The sequence below is a fragment of the Mchenga conophoros genome, linkage group LG9 (assembly GCF_057382185.1).
Source record: "Mchenga conophoros isolate Kocher_MC1m ecotype Shallow Benthic linkage group LG9, M_conophoros_male_GT1.1, whole genome shotgun sequence".
Taxonomy (NCBI): Eukaryota; Metazoa; Chordata; class Actinopteri; order Cichliformes; family Cichlidae; genus Mchenga; species Mchenga conophoros.
In genome coordinates, this window is record NC_140534.1 from 29866063 (window position 1) to 29883381 (window position 17319).

The window sequence follows — 17319 nt, forward strand, 5'->3', positions numbered from 1 at the left end:
CAGGCCCGGGAGCCGTCGCCAGTCCCCTTCGAGGCCTTCCCCAAACCGCAGCTCATGTCCAAGCATTCACCTTTACCTACTAAAACGCTGTCATACCTAAAATGAGGACATGGGCCCAGCTAGTGAATGAACGTTTATGAACCACATAACCACAGTGCCATACCTTTTCACTGTTCATTGCTGAAAATAGGTTACTCAGTTTCTGTCTACACTGCTCAAAAATTTAGGATCAGGGATTAGGGAATCCTAATATCACACATCAGATCCTGAGGAACTAAATATTAAAGTAAAACATTTTTATTTATACATACTGTTCAATTTGTTAAAAACAAAGTTATATATGATCATTAGAAACCATTATTACCAACTGTTTGAATACAGGATTGAAAAATCACTTTAATAAGTAAAAAACTGAAATCACAGGCTGATTCAACTTGTATCCCAGTGTCGATCAGTAGTGTTCGTGGTTCTTCATAGACACTTTGGCAATGAGCCCAAGTGTTGTCCTTCAGGGTGAACCCAGAGCTCACTGCAACCATATAAGACAATAAGTCTGATGATCTTATCCTGGTACCTAAATGCAGTCAGGGCACTGTTGGCTATCACACGGAAGTCTATTTGACCCTACAAGTGAATGCCTCCCCACACAATCACTGATCCACCGTCAAACCAGCCATGCTTGTTACAGCATCCCCAGATTCGTTTACGTCCATCACATGTGTTCAGTGTGAAACTTCTCTCATCTGTAAAGAGAATGTGCACCAGTGCTGGACCTCCCAGTTCTGGTGTTCACTGGTGAAAGCCAATCAAGCTGCATGGTGTCCATAGTGAGCACCAATCCCACTAAAGGACATCAGGACCTCTAACCACCTTCATGCAGTGTGTTTCTTGAGATTTTGGTCAGAAAAGTGCACATGAGTAGCTTTCAGGAAGGTAACTTTGCAGGGTTCTGGTAGTCATTCTGTTCCTCCTCAGACAAAAGAGAAGATACCAGTCCTGCTCTTCCACCCTCTTGAGACTATTCTGGAAGACTCAGCAAACAATCTCCTGATGGCACATGCACATGGGTCATCCCAGAGGAGCTGAACTATTTGTGCAACCTCAATGGGCTTCAGGTAACCTCTCACCTGCTACCAGTAATCACGAAAACAGTAAAAGAGCAAAACATGGGAAAAAACAGTCAGGAGAGATAAGGAGTAGGCAACGGTCTGTGGCCACCACCTACAAAACCAATGTAGTTTTGAGGGTTGTCTTGTTATCTCTTCAATGCAACTGTTACCACTTTCATCAAAACAAGTGGAATGGATTCGCAATCATCTTTTGCTATATACAGACTTCAACTATCTATAAAATACTGTTGTTTTCTTCTCTTATAAGAAGATTGGAGAATCTAATTCAGTTAAAACATCACTTTGAACGTGCCAGCCAGTCAATCAGTCAGGGCGCCGATGAGCACAATACTGGAGGACAGACTGGATGTTTGTGGTGAGAGAATAAATACTAAAAGCAGACTTAATTTAAAAAAACAAAACATAAAGCAAATAAATCTCAAACAAGTACAAACACAGTGGGATTTGCCACTTCCACTATATTACTTCACAAACACAGGGTCTTGTAGACTGAGTAATGAATGTATTCAACTGGAAAAGACATGCATTGTTCATCAAACAGCACCTTGACAACTAGCTTGACAAAGTTAGCATGAGTCGTGCATGGGTTTTTTGGTTTGTTTGTTTTCAACCAGCATTCATCTTAATCCCAGGAAGTACTAATAGATGCATCAACATCACTTGATGCTTCTAAATGAAGCCATCTATAATATGAAAGCAATATTTTAACAACAACACCTTGCACTATTAACATGCTAATATGTTTTCTGTTCCATGCCCTAATAATTTAGCCTTGTATTTTACCTGAGCAGGAAAACGACAGGTTAAAGACTTCCTGTCATGCATTACTAACACTTTCTGTCACCATTTGTGTGACCACCATTTTCCATGAAAATCAGTGTCACAAAATCCATTTTCATTTTTTTTGTGCATGATATGAGAAACTATTCTTTGGTCTGTTCTGACTGGGCACTAACTGAAAAGAAACAAATTCACTTTCTGCATAAAGCACACAGTACTGCAGGCCAGGGTATACACAATATTGTGCCCAAACACCAGACACACAAATGTGAAAGAAAATTCAGGGACAGCTCAGTTTCAAACAATACAAGCAAGCAGTAGAAAATCAATATCAAAAATGAAACACAATGAAATCACCTTATTTCTAATTAACTGTAAAGGTTTTAAATCATCAAACATCTGCACATTTTTCCTGTCTGAGCTGAAAGTACATGGCGAGAGAAAGAAAGAGAAAGTGTCTTAGAAATCAGGAAATTGGTTGGCAAGTTTTAGAGTGTTTTAGAGACCATAGGGACAGGATTTTGTCAATACAGAAGCCCAGACTTCAGTAGGAGACTAAATAATGAACTGCCTGAGTGTGGGATTAAATCATGGAGTCTCTTACTTTACAGTTTCCTGCTAGTCTCAGGCATTTAACATTTGATCTGGGGATTTAAATTCATGCCTCTAATTTTAGTTACAGGGGCTGCACGTACATTTCTGCAGCTTGGATTCTGTCATAGATTTTTAAAATGTGTGATATGTTTTTTAGAAGTATTCATCCAAAAGATAGAATGAGACAGACAAAGAGAATTAGAGTCAAGCGCATCGGTTACCTTACAGAGACAGTACCTCAATGAGGATCTAGACAGTGTGCAAAGCAAACTTCCACTCATTCTATTAGCCAGTCAGCTAGCCATCAGACAGACAGCCGGCTAGACAGGGTGGTGTCTGTAAATAAAAGATGCTAGTGAGATGCCCTGCAGATGGTAATTTTCACTCTCACTGACAAATACCACTTCTGTGTCTGGCATCTCCCCTCCTGAGTGGAGATGAGTCACTGGAGTTTGGCTCCTGAGCAACCAGAACCCCAGCAAAGACCATTTTACACGCGCTGGCTGACTGCCGCAATTTCTCTTGAATGCGCCAGCCAAATGTGCAAGTCAGTGGGAAGAGGAAAGCCTCATCTCACCTTCTTTCTGAACTCATATAGATGTTTTTTCTGCTAGTAAACACCTTTTAAATTGGAGCTCCCAAATAACACAAAAGAATGAATATGTGTCCCATCAATAATTTGACATGTGGCTTCTTGGCCAACAGTTTGTGTGTTTGTGGTCAAGTTTTCGTTCCAAAAGCTATCCAGTTGTGTCTGTAGCAATATACTATAGTTTGAAATAGGCACAATACCCCTTTCTCATGGCAGGAAAATCACAGGTGTGACTAATAACATTAATGATGGTTTTATTCCATTTTGCTGTGCCAATAAGCAGAGCCAATGTGCCAACATGTATAATGCCAGAGGCGTGGCAGAGGCATACTGAAAAGAAATGCAGCTGCTATTAATTACACCTGTTTTTTTACAAGTAATAATGTCTGCACCCACTGGTTTTGTGCTTTGTAATACTTAGTACTAAGCCCGAATAAATGTACAGCAAAGGCTGATTGATTGTTTTTGCAGACAGAAAAGAGTGTTGCCTTGCGGCATTAGCTCATCAGATAATCTCTTTGCAGTTTTTGACATAATATTCCCAATATACAAGAAACTAGCATATACAAACAAGTGCAATTAAATTAAATAGGCAAACACGCTTCTGAGTGACTTTGATAAGTCGTTTCTCATACAGCTGAATGACTGAAGTAACGGAAAAAAAACAACTCTAAACAGCATACAGCACGGCACATAACAAAGACATTGCTGTGAACCTGTTATTGCCAGAGAAAGCCAGTAATCATGTATAGAGGAGGCACAAACTCTTTGTAATTAGTGTCCAGCAGGTGCTGTCTTTAGAAAATTGCAAAGGTGGCTCGCTGTATATTGGCTGCTGCAGAGATAATCCCAGAACACATTTGCCATCAAATGTCACAATACTCCAGCATCCTATTCTATTCTTTCCAGGTATTGTCGCCAAGCACAGTCGAGCTGCTACTGAATAGATGTGTGACACCCTGCAGGGTGGAATGTAACAGGAACCTCAGCTTAGAGGAGGCCTTTGTAGCTCTGGGGATGAATTTAATTGTAGCGCATTCTGACTGGTTTGAGCTGTGAGCTGTTTCACAAAGAACTCAGAAGGAATGATGGTATGACATTTCATTTGGCTCAGCCTGAGATAAGTAATGGCAAGCTCAGAAAAAGCCTTGTATGGTTGAGGACCCAGCATTTAATAATGATCCTTACAAAACAAAGTGTAAACAAGCTAAAGAAAAACTCAAAAAAAGTGCATCACATTTCATCTCGTCTATAATGTACGAGAGGAATTTTGCGAAATCTCGCAAAAGTTTGTCTTAATTTTTTTTCTCCCATGTCCCTTGCGGGGCTCCGTAATAATGTACGGTGTGCAAAAAAGCAGCTATGGAATTACTCGATGTAAAACCATGATATGCAGTATGCTGGTGCATGCTACTCTCAAATACCCAGGTTACCAAATGCCATTTCACAACTTTTCAACTTTTCACACTGATTCCAAAGTGTCTGCGTGGGTAAATTTCCACTGTTATGTTCACAGACAAAATGTTGGCAAGTGTCTGAAAGTGGTGAATGGGTCCAAAGTGCATGCATCCTTGTTATACCCCTATCTGGTCTCTAAAAGGAGAATTTCATATATCTTCTCTTACTCCTGGGGATTTTTTTCTCTTCCCACTGTTGCCAAGTGTTTTCTCACAGGGGCAAATCTAAATGTTGGGTTTCTTTCTTTTTACATTAGAAGGTAATGTGCCTTAAGGGAAATTTGGTGCTATATTTGGTGCTATATAAATACAACTGAATTGACCTTGGCCTTTACTGTTTGCTCACAATTAAAAAAAACAAACAAACTCCATGCACAAGCAAAAAACACACCCATGCATATATAAAAACAGAGGTGACTCACATTCTATGCTAGAGGATTTTGCAGTTTAGGCACTTCTGAGCGCTTTTCACACCTGCTCTGACCAAACAAAACACACTTTACATGCCCATGCCTACAAAATGACACATAAAGAGACTCACACGTGTACTGTATGAACAAACCTTTCTCTGAGATCCTCCCCTCTATGACTTCACATTAGCTGACTCGCTGATTTCATGATGTGTTGTTACATCCACTCTGCTATGCTCTCACTCTGACCTTATTATGTTTCTTTATCCTATTTTCAAACTTTTTTCTCTTTTACTGTTACATTTAAAATTGTGCAAGTTTATCTGACCTGTAAATTGGATCGAGCAGTGTCAATTGCTCCCTGTACAAAATGAAAATACATTTTTCCTTAACACTAATCGATAATGTTAGGAGACCTACAAACCAGTTATTAATGTTTTCAGTGTATCTGAAGCAAAGTAATCACAGTATTTTTTTTTTCAGCTTTTTGGAAATTGCCTTTCGGCTTCAATCTTACCATTATCACTGTAAAAAAATACAATGAGATCATTTTTGCTAACAATGATGTTTTTCAAATTTCAGAACAAATTTTTTTATTTATTAACTTTTTTTCCTTTTTTAGGTTCTATCTCCTGTTAAATCTCCAATTCAGGTCCCAAATAATGCATTTTGAACAGGAAGCCATTATCCCCCTCCGCATGTTTGAGTGGGTGGCTCCCCTAAGGAGCACAATCAAAAGCGTATCTCCTTCTCACATAAAATTACATTGTTGAAATATTTAAAGGGGCTGAAAAGCAATCTGTGTGTGGTGGCTTTTATTTGGTAGAGCTTGAATCCTTCAGCAGATCCAAGCTAAGACATTTAACATCTATATTTCTCAGGGATGACATTGTATATATGCTAATAAAAAGCATTAGAAGTAATAAACTAATGAAGTTAATGCACCATATGGGACTGTGAGAGCTTCAAAATTAGATCAGAATATTCCAACAGAATTGGTAACAATGACATTTCTGACCAAAAAGTTCAAAATTTGTAAGCAACTTTTGAACTTTTTTTCCAATGCTTGCAGGCAAGAGCATTTATAAATGTAAGTAAAGCGTTTTTTCCATCCTTATTTTTCAATGTCCTCCTTGGTGACGACACACTACCTAGGTCAGGGGTCAGCAACCTTTAACACCCAAAGAGCCATTTGGACCCAGGTTCCACGTAAAAGACAACACTGGGAGCCGCAAATACTTTTTGACATCTAAAATCAAGATAACACTGTATATATTGTTTTCTACCTTTATGCTTTGTGTGAACAACTAAGGTGTGTTGCTTATGAAATCCATGAAGTGCTACAGAGAAAATGACATTTTATTTATGTAATTAACACATTTTGAACTCTTAAAGAAATATAACAAAAGGAAAGACACCCAGCTGAACTAAAATGATCCATGTAGCAAACAAAAACTGTTATATCTCCTTTGGGCTTTTGGAGCCTGACTTTTAAAAATAATTGGAAAAAAAAGCACTATGTTGCTAAAAAATGAAAAATAGATATTTGCAAAATTCTGCCTAAATATGTATTTTACCTGGTTAATGTGTGTGGCGGGGTGTGGTCTGCAGCGCCGCTGCAGGGGGGGCGGATGCACCAGAGCAGCACCCGCAATCACGCCTCGCCGCCTTTACGTCTGTGCCATCTAAGCTGTTGTGATGGTGTGTGTCGGGCTGTGAGCTGTATGCGTACAGCAAGCGTGTGTGAAAAGTGGTCAATAACCCGCAGGTTGCCGACCCCTGACCTAGGTGCATGCGGCAGCAGCATAATAGTCAAGTTATAGTGACATAACAATATACTCAATGAGCATAAGTCACATGTAAGTACAAAAGTATCCTGGGTAGTTTTTTCCTTTTAAATTTTAAGTAAAAGTATAACATAACTACTTTAATTTAACAATACCACTAAAGTAAGTTAACTGTGGAACTTTTCATCATTCTCTACAGTATTATCATTTGACAGCGATCACTACTATCACACTTTCTCAAGTTTTGCCCTCACTAAGTAACCTGACCCTTGGAATTAAACATTTCCATGGTAACAGAATCTCCACCAATCAGTTTATTTCAATTTGTAGGAAGATGGACACATGGCTGTTTAAACCTTTTAAAATCATGGTTATAATCTTATGGCTCATAACCAAAATTCCTATGGAATATGTTTGTGATTGTAACTTCCCTCTTTCACTGTATTATTTTATATTTCAACATGAAAACAAAGTAAAAACTGTAAAACCATATGAACCAAACAACCATGAATGAGAAATGCCGTATATCTGTTTTACTTATATCTGTTTTTTCCCCTCATTTTATATAACAGCAAGGAAACAATGTCAGTGAAGTTTCAAATTTGCAGCTGTGCCAAATGTAATGCACCAACAAATCTTACATATGTTTCAGCCAAAGTAGTAGTCGTCATTGGTCTCATCAGTGAATGTACCATGTTGCTTGGCAACAACTACAAATGACATCAAATGCACTTTTATAAGAAATACAACCAGAACACAGAATAGGAGGCTCTAGGGAGGAAGAAGTTATGAAGCAATTATTACTGTCAAGTAAAAGATTTCCAGTTTCTTCCCCACACTTAGGAATGCAACGTATTAATGTAACACTCAGTATCAGCAGATACATAAAGCTAATGTATCTTTTTTTGTGACAGGAACAGATACACTGTGTCCCAGATACACAAAAAATGTGTTTGATTAAGCAAAATATTTTATAAAAATACATTTATTTATTCCCTGTTAGTGTTCTACTATTATATTTAATGTTCCTCTTATATTTAATCTTGCATTTTGTGTGTGTTGCATTTTACTGCTGTAGATGGTGAAAGTTGACCTCATTTTAACTGCTTTATGTGCTATTAGGCAGTACAGCAAGGCCATGTATTCCATCGCATAACAAGCAATTAAAGCTGTCAGACAAATATAGTTAGGTAAAAAGAAGAAAATGTGCCTCTGTATAAGTGTAGTCCGGGTTGCAAAAATGCAAAACCACAATTAGCCTACCTACAGTTTATGGTTAAGTACAGTACTTGAGAAACATAAAACTACTAAAACTAACTCACTTTAATGCTACCTACAGTAGCACACCTTCACCACTTGCTCAAAGTACTTTCTTCTAACATTCCTAGTGTTTGCACTGTCACACATGCACACAATCACTAATTAACAACCTGGATATAACCTGAAGACCAGCATAATTATGCTAGCACATATTTCTGCTTCACATAACCATATTGATAATATCACTAACTAATAACAACTGGAACTTACTTCCACGAGACATCGCAGTAAGACCTGTTATCAACACAACAGCTTCACTATTTAATTTTTTTGAAAAATAGCAAAAGCCATTATAGCACAAGAAGCTAGCCATATCTGCTAGCCCTTCCAGGTCGAAACATTTAACAACAAATCATAGGCTACATTCATTTGAGCCCCACAGTGCTCAAATGCAAAACTGACACTACCTCGATCAATAGAACCTGCTGCAGTTTCAGCTAAAGTCAGTAAGTTATTTTTAAGCTTTAAGTTCTTTGGAGCATCTGACTTATGCTAATTACCTACTCAAAACAGCTTGTAAAGCAGATGTATTTAATGAGTAACAATCATGGCTTTTAATGAAGGCTATATAGAAATTTAGTCAGTAACAGTAGTAACAGACATGCACTCTATAAATATACACAAATAAAAAAAAACCACAAAAAAACAAAAGAAGTCCATGGAAAAAATGACAAGTGCAATATCACTGAGAGATACTTGATAGATCGACACATAGACACTATATATAGATAAACAGTGTCTACCGTACAATCAGAAGAAGATGATTTTACAATCTATATAATGTAATCAATATAGTCTCTATTATAATGAGTCTTTTGCGTAAGTTCAGTAAGCAAGATCTGTATTTACCCATCTGCCTGCTTTCCTAGGTGTTCAGGCTATTCAGTCTATTCTTTACATCACCTCCACTTTCCCCTGCTTTCAAAATGACATCATTACTCCAGTCCAGTCATTTTCTTGCACACCTTCTATGATCCAATCCAACTTATCTGTTAATCTGTCATTCAGGCATTCATGCAACCCGCCTCCTCCCCATCTTTGCCTCACCATGGACTCTCAGAGCCCCATCCAAGCATCCAACTTCATATTCACCCCCACCGGCGTCTACACCCTGGGGGGTCCTGTCCTGATTCCTATCATTTCTGGGTTTTCTTTCTGCTGCGATGTTTCATCTGGGTCTAATCCCCACATAGTTTTTATTCAAATTCTGCATCTCAATAAATCTTTTTCATTTTCATAATGTCATCTCATTTTTGAACTTCCATTCAAAAAGTGGTAACTTTAAGGGGTTGGGTTTTTTTTAGGTATAATGATGTAGTAATGCTAGTGGTAAATGATTTCCTAATTAGATATTTACTATTAGTCATTGAGGAGAGGTATGTATATATATATTAGTAGGTTAAAAATTGAATGCACTATTTAGGCAATTTTATTAATGTACACTAATTATACATTAGCTATTTGCATTCATTATTTTTCAAGTGTCACTTCACCTACTCTGCCTCACCATGCATCCATCCATCCATCCATTTTCTACCGCTTATCCGGGGCAGGGTTGCAGGGGCAGCAGCCCTAGCAGAGAAGCCCAGACCTCCATCTCCCCAGCCACCACCTCCAGCTTATCCAGGGGAACACCAAGGTCCTCACTCTAACTTTAAATATGGCATTTATTGACAATCCTCCATTAGCCCGGTCGTCATAGTGTGGGCAAAACACTGCTGGCGGTTTGCTAGAGTCTATTTGAGGCTGAGGAGCTAATAACTCATCAGAGATCCAGGTTTAATAAACTGCTACTTTGTGTTATCTATGATATAATAGTAACTTAAAAGGCAAGTTAAAGTAGAAAATTAGGTTACTCTAAAACAGTCCATATTCTGCAAACCTAAAGTAAGCTACAACACAAATGTGAATTTAATTATTTTAAAGAGTTAAAGTTCAGTCTTTTCTAAAGTATGCTTCATAAAATTTCCAATTTTAAATTGAGTGCAATAATTGCATCATGAAATTAGCACAAAAAATCATCTTACAGTATCCCTTGGAACAGTTTTTTTCTAGCAAAGACAAAGACATTGCTCAGATACAGTGAACACTGCACACCCTCTCTCTCGCCACGATCTGCCTGTAATCACCTCTGTTCATTACACGTTTAATCTTGGGTGTAACCATCTGATCCATCGATAATTCATGCATGTTCCTGAGATACACGGATATAAGGGATTCACTAGAGTCAGGCTCACTTTAGTTGTTGTTTTTTGTATCGAATTATTCATGTCTGTAAAAAAAATAAAAAGCAATGCTCAAGATGCTAGAAAATGAGATTTTATACTTAAGAATAAGTGAGAGTCTGTCTTTTCACGTAAAAGGTAACTTGCCTTGCGGCTGCATTAAACCGTTGAGCAAGGAGGACCTGCCAGCTTTCTAGTGATGGGTCGTTCGCGAACGAAATGGCTCTTAGAGCCGGCTCTTTGACGTGAACGACGCGAGCCGACTCCTTATCGCGAGCCGTCACGTGGGTTTTTTTTTTTTTTTTCTTTCTCTCAGCCTCTCTCTCGCACTTTTTTTCCGCTTCACTCTGCACGCGAGCCTTGTGCTTTACGCTGGGCAGAGGGGGGAGGGGCGGTAGTTACACTCAGTAGCACAGGAACAGAGCCAGAGAGAGAGAAAGAGAGGCAGGGACAACAACATTAGAAAGGTATAGTAATCATCCACAACTATTTTCGGTTGCAGATGATAAAGGATTGAGAAAGTTTATTCATGCAGGTCCATATGACAGAGAATATGCATGTTCTTTTAGTTTTCATATTATAATTTATATTTAATTGTGTTGTGGTTTGCAGTGTTTTGTGTTCTTTTCACTTTAAATTTGTGAAAGGAAAAAGCTGAAAATTTAAATAGTTAAAACTTGAAATGTGAATAGTTGATTTTTGTATTATATGATTTATTTATTACATTTTATGTGGAGTGAATAAATAAAAGTATATTTACGGTGACCCCTAGAGACAAAGCACATACAAACTTCAAATCACGTACGAACTCTGAAGCATGTACAAACTCCAAAACACGTACAAACTCCAAAACACGTAAAAACTCCAAAAACACGTAAAAACACGTACAAACTCCGAAGCACGTAAAAACTCAGAAGCATATAAAAACTCAGAAGCACATAAAAACTCAAAACAAGTACAAAAGACAACAGAAGTGCTCCAGGATGCTGGGCGCAGTGTTGAGCCTTTGTTATCTTGTGGCTACACAAGCCAGCAAGTACCAACGACCGGATTTGGTGTGTGGTAATAACAGGTAAATGAACTTTTTTTTAAATTATTTGAATATATATATGAGTGCCTGTGTATAAATATACAAACAATACACACATGCTTTCAATTGTGTAATTTAAGTGATCTAGTAGCTCTGCTTTGGAAGTTCAGTTCATGCTAGAAATGTGTTTTGGAGTTTGTACGTGTTTTGTCTCTAGGGGCCACCGCATATATTTATATATAAACATATATAAATAAAACCACTTGTTTTTACGTTAGTAATTCCTTTTGTGCATAATTTTATATTATTGTTAATAATAAATTAATTAAAGCAACAAAACAACCTGAAGAGCCGGTTCGGAGCCGAAAGAGCCGGCTCTTTTTAGTGAGCCGAACCGAAAGAGCTGGATCTCTAAAAAGAGCCGGAAATCCCATCACTACAGCTTTCTGTCTTTTGTCACGGATTACTCCCGAGGCTGTTGTCAAAATCAGATCTTTACCGCTGATGGTTCAGATAGCTGACTTTTATTCTGCTCTCAAGCACAAACCTACTGTGCCGGATTTGAGATGTGCCATTTGAACCAGTCATTGTGAAACAGTGTCTAAAAAGCAACAAATACATCATAAGTGTAATTTTTTTAAATAAAGAAAAACAGTATTATTTTCCATCACACCATACTCCTGATAGGTGATTCTACGCCATTCTTTGGTTGCCTGTCACACGCATTTATCTACTGTATTTGGGTATGCACATATTAGTGTGAACAAAGAGCAGCTGTCAGAAGTAAGTGAATAATAACAATCCTCTTTTGAACTAATTCTTATTCAAAATGCTTTCTTGAGCCCACCCCCTGGAGGTAATAGCTTTAATAAGGAAAATAAACGTTAAAAGAAATCCTGTTGTGTACTGGATACCATCAGTATTCCGTCAGTACTTCCTTTGACATGCTTAAATTAGCCTGAGAGGAGCTAATACGCTGTGTCACGTTTCAAAGACAAATATTTCTAAAGTGGCTCAGTGTAACACGGCCATTCATGCATATTAGGCACAAAGCCATTCTCTGAATATTATTGTTCCTCTGGGGAGTCTCTTGACCCTGCAAGCAATCAAGGATTCAAAGAAAGAAACACACATTTAACCCAACGCACGCACGCACACCCACACAAACACAAACAGGCTCATATGGGCACGCAGCTGTTAATGACGTATTCCACTGGGTCTGTGTTTCATTGCTGTGAACCATGCACGTTTTATTAAAACTGACTTCTGCCAACCTGTTCATTCTTCTCAGAATTTTTAATACAACTATACGACTATGGGACCTGTAGCTCCGAAACTGTTACTCACAGTCTGAATGTCGAATATGTAAGTTAGACTTGACAGAAATGTCTGACTTTGGGTGGTTTGAATATGTTGTAACTCATTAGCTGTGTGCACCTTGCCAGCATCCTCAACAGCTCAAATAATAATCATCTCTAACATATGGCTAATAATGCTAATGTCATCAGAATGAGCCAAAGCTTGGAGAATGAAGAAAATGAAGAAATAATAATTATAATTTCCATACCCAATTTCCCCAGCCAATCACTCGTGACTTCCAAAGGCTGCTTTGCCTTTCAAAAATCATTCTCATAGTCTAGCACATAAATGTCTTGGATGATTGATAGCTCTAATTTACCTCCATGTATCGTCTAATATGAAACTCTGAATAATGCATAATTCAGTTAGCAGCGCTCAGAGACGGAGGGAGTGCACGTGATGTTGCAGGCATCAGAGGAATGCACATGCACAGCTCATCACAACTGAGCGTAAACAGTTTTACAGGTTTAAATATGCAGACACTCGTGGCTAAAAATAGGTACAGTATTCTCTTGTAAAGAATATTCTGAACTGAAAACATGCACTTCAAAACAAGACTAACAAATATAAATGGATGGTGTTATACATACTTACAAAGGTTAACGTGAAAAATAAAATATAGAGAAAGAGAGTCTTTCCCGGCTATCACGGGGAAAGGGGCGGGGTACACCGTGGAAATGGTGCCAGTATAACATAGGCTTGTGCCTTATAAGTAAAACCCCAATTAATAAATCATAAAACATAAATCCATATTTTATTCACAATGGTATGTAGAAATATCAAATCTTTACACTTAGAAAAATGTACCATTTCATGAAAAATATTAGATCGTTTTCAAATTGATGGCAGCAAAAAGTTTCAAAAAAGCATCCTCGCTTCTTTTAACAGTAGCCTAAAAACATTTGGGAAATGAGGAGACCAGTTCTTGGACTTTTTGGGAAAGGAATGTTGTACCTGCTCAACAATCCTCGGTCTTCTTTGTCATGTTTGTTTTCTTTCATTATGCATCAAATTAATTCACTTGTTCAAAGGTCTGGTCTATAGTCAGGCCGGTTCAACACCTGTACTCTTCCACAATGAGGCAATACTGTTTTAATAGATGCAGTATGAGGGTTAACATTGTCTTGATCTTCTATGCTCGGGTCATCTTAACCTCCTAGGACCTGGTGTCCACATATGTGGACATCGCATTTTGGATTTTCTAGACCAAAATACAACATTTTGCTCTATAAAGGCCTGATATCTCTTACGAGGACATTATACTGCTGCTTTTCTATCAAAATTTAAAACAAATGTCCTCATATGTGGATATCCAGCCCTTGTAGAGCAAAATCAGGTAAAAACATAATTCTTTGTTTTTACATTCATCACGTCTCAATCAGCCCAAATAGCAAAGAGTAATTAAAAATGCATGCCATGAAATAGTTTGGATCTAAGGAGGTTAAAGGGAATCCTGGTGGCACAAAGACAATTATAAAAAACTGACTAATGACTGAAACACTGAGCTATCAACAATGGGTGATTGTGGTTCAGCAGATCCTGGTAATTGAAACACGCACATACAGACTGAAAGTGTCCCAGTCTACAGGAAATGATTATTATACAAAGTGAAGTAAGGACATGAGTAACTTAAAAAACATTTACGCTGACATTACTGGCTTGGGACTGTTCAAATGTTCATGTACTTGTTTTTCTACGTATAAACAAAAAAAAAGTAATATAGAAGCTCTTCCTTGAAAAATTGTCTAGCTGGGAGTATATATTGCTTTAAAATCTGTATATATTGTTCAACATGAATGGTGCCTTTCAGACGTGCAGGCTGCCAATTCCATAGGCACTTACACACCCCCACACCATCAGAAATGCAGGCTTTTGAACAGAGGGCAGATAACGAGCCAATTTTGATTGGCCTGACCACAGAACAGTTTTCCACTTTGCCTCAGTCCATTTTAAATGGGCTTTGGCCCAGCAGCGTTTCTGGATCATAGTCGCATATGGCTTGGTCTGTGCATGACAGCCCTTTAGCCTGCATTTGTGGAAGGCATGGCGAACTGTGTTCACAGACAATGATTTCTGGGAGTGTTCCTGAGCCTGTGCAATGATTTTCTTGACACAGTTATGCTTGTTTTTAATGTGGTGCGACCTGAGGGCCCAACGACCACAGGCTTTGATATCTGCTTGCATACAGAATTTTTTGATGTGACATAATGTATAGTAGATGATGCGATATTTAAATCCTTCATAATTTTAGATGAACATTAGGTAAATAAAGGAACATTATTCAGAAATCGCTCCACAGCAAACAGTGGCTCACTATTTTTGTCAATACAGTATATTTTTTGTATAACCTGTATATTACAGTTCCAGCTTTCCATGCAAAAAAAACTGTAATAAACTCAGCAAAGATTAAGGTAAGACTCCCAAGTGTGTTATGAAGACAAAAAAAATGTTAATTAGAAAACATTTATTCAAGTTAAGAATAAATATTAAGAACTCCATTAAACGTGTTGAATGAAATAAAAGTCTTATCCTGAAGATGGTTTGTCAAAATTATATTCCTCCCAGAGGAGTGGACAAGCGCAGATAACCCTCCAGGAGGCAATACCAAACCACAGAGTGAGACTGCGGTGGGTGTGGCTTATGGCTCCAGAGCCTCAGTGATTCAGGAAGCTGGTCACAGACAACTGTGATCTGATGCCTGAGGTCTGTTTTGCTTTCAAAAGCCCCAATGCAAGCAGTCAACAGAGACAGAGCCATTGATTATTTCAATCAATACGTAGAGCTATTGCAACGTTAGCACTTCTGTGACACAGACTAATGTATAACTCTACTGTAAGCACACCTATAACTTTGAAAACCTCTATGGAGGTAGCACAGCATGTATATTTAATGAATTTTTCTGTAAGGCGCAAGATATAAAAATGTATTTTACTTTTTTTTTTTTGTTGTAGCCTGGAGCGCTAAACATGCACACACATATATATGCACACAGTTCAGTCAAGCAGCTGGGAAGCAGCGAGATGGTTGACCTAGATTGGGTGCTGGGTTTGAAGACATGCGGGAGAAACCATCTGCATACAAAGTCAGAAATCTCTAGGCCAACAACCAGGGAAACCAAGAAAGAGGGTTAGAAATAATTACAACTTTTTCCTACTACAGAATACGGTAAAACTTCCTCCCTGTAACATGAGTTTTTCTATATTTATAGCAGAGACAGGAAAGACAATGCTTAATAGCCAAGAAGAACACACGCCCTTTGAGGAGAAAATCTTATTTCAAAGTTTGTTTATTGCATAAAATCTTGGAATGTCTACTTTATACACATTATGACTGTTTTATTGTGAAGCATGCCTTTCCCACTAATTTCAGTCAGATATAAATCTGTCTCAAGCTTCATCAAATTTAAAAAGGAATAAAATAATTTTACTTTCAATTGTTTTGGCATTCTCATTAGATTGCTGGTAGCGCCCTTGACTTGAAAATCATTTGTATCCAAATCCCGATGATTGGATTACACAGTACACCAGTAAAAAGTCAGGTCAATGCGACACACAGGTAATGAAATAAAAGGTGAATTTGGTCATTAAAAACAGAATCAGCCTGGAAGGAATTAAGGCTTATGAGCAGATTTTATCACCTTGTCTAGCAAGCTTATACATACTTTGTATCATTAACACATCTGAAACAAAGATGTCACCTCACGGAACAGGAGCTGTCAGCAGAAAGCAGCAAGTAACAGATTCTACTGTCACCTCTGACAACCAGGATGTGAGACACAAAGGAAGCTACAGTAACTCAACCCTCTTAGCAACAAAGATGGAGACTATGCAGTGTGGAGAAAAAAATTCAATATGTGAGCAAGTGAAGGGAAAAAAAGAGCTCAAGAATAGAAGAAGTGAAGTAAAAACTGGTTTTAGACAAAAAGAAAGAGAATGAGAGGGAAGATCCAACGCAAAGGAACAAATAGGATACAAAGTGAAAGAACCCAGACATATTCTTTCCTGGGCTTCACTTCTGTCTTTGGTCTCACACCTCCCTCTGATTTTCTTCACACCTGTCAGAACAGTGTGATACCTGTTAATCACCAACCAGCACCGTGCTAACCGCACACAGCCGCAAAGGATGCAACGAAAAAGACTAATCTGATGTAGAAAGTGGAAACTCTCAAGAGAAGTGAGCCAAAAGCTGTGACGACATGGATAAGTAACCATTTTTGTGTGAATTCAAGTTTAAATATGCCACACATCGCTAGAGTACCCAGTTTTTCAATGATTTGGACTTTTTACACTTCAGTGACTGAAATATGTGTAAGACATGGTTCATTGATGGTGTACAGTGTTCGTGGATTAGCTCTAAGTTCGATATTTTAACATTACACAAGTCACTCAGCCAGTGAACCACTCTGTTTCTTTTAATAAGTCACTTTCTTAAATCTAATCTAATCTTGAGCAGAAACCATATTCACTTTTGCAAAGACATAGTACAGACTTCTCCCACAAAAGCCTATATATTTCATTTCTGTCACCACTGTAAAGTAAGTACGCATAATAGTAGCCTGGATTCCAAGCCCACTCATTCATATATATACAGTGAAGGAGTCAGAGCATTTGTAATGACATATTGCATGAGCAAGAA

At 38.1% G+C, this 17319-nt stretch overlaps 1 protein-coding gene across 4 annotated transcripts in view; it reads right to left on the reverse strand.

Annotated features, from left to right (window-relative positions):
• Positions 1–17319, reverse strand: part of ctnnd2a (catenin (cadherin-associated protein), delta 2a) — a 268465-nt gene that overhangs the window by 230957 nt on the left and 20189 nt on the right. The gene's annotated exons all lie outside the window — the stretch shown is intronic.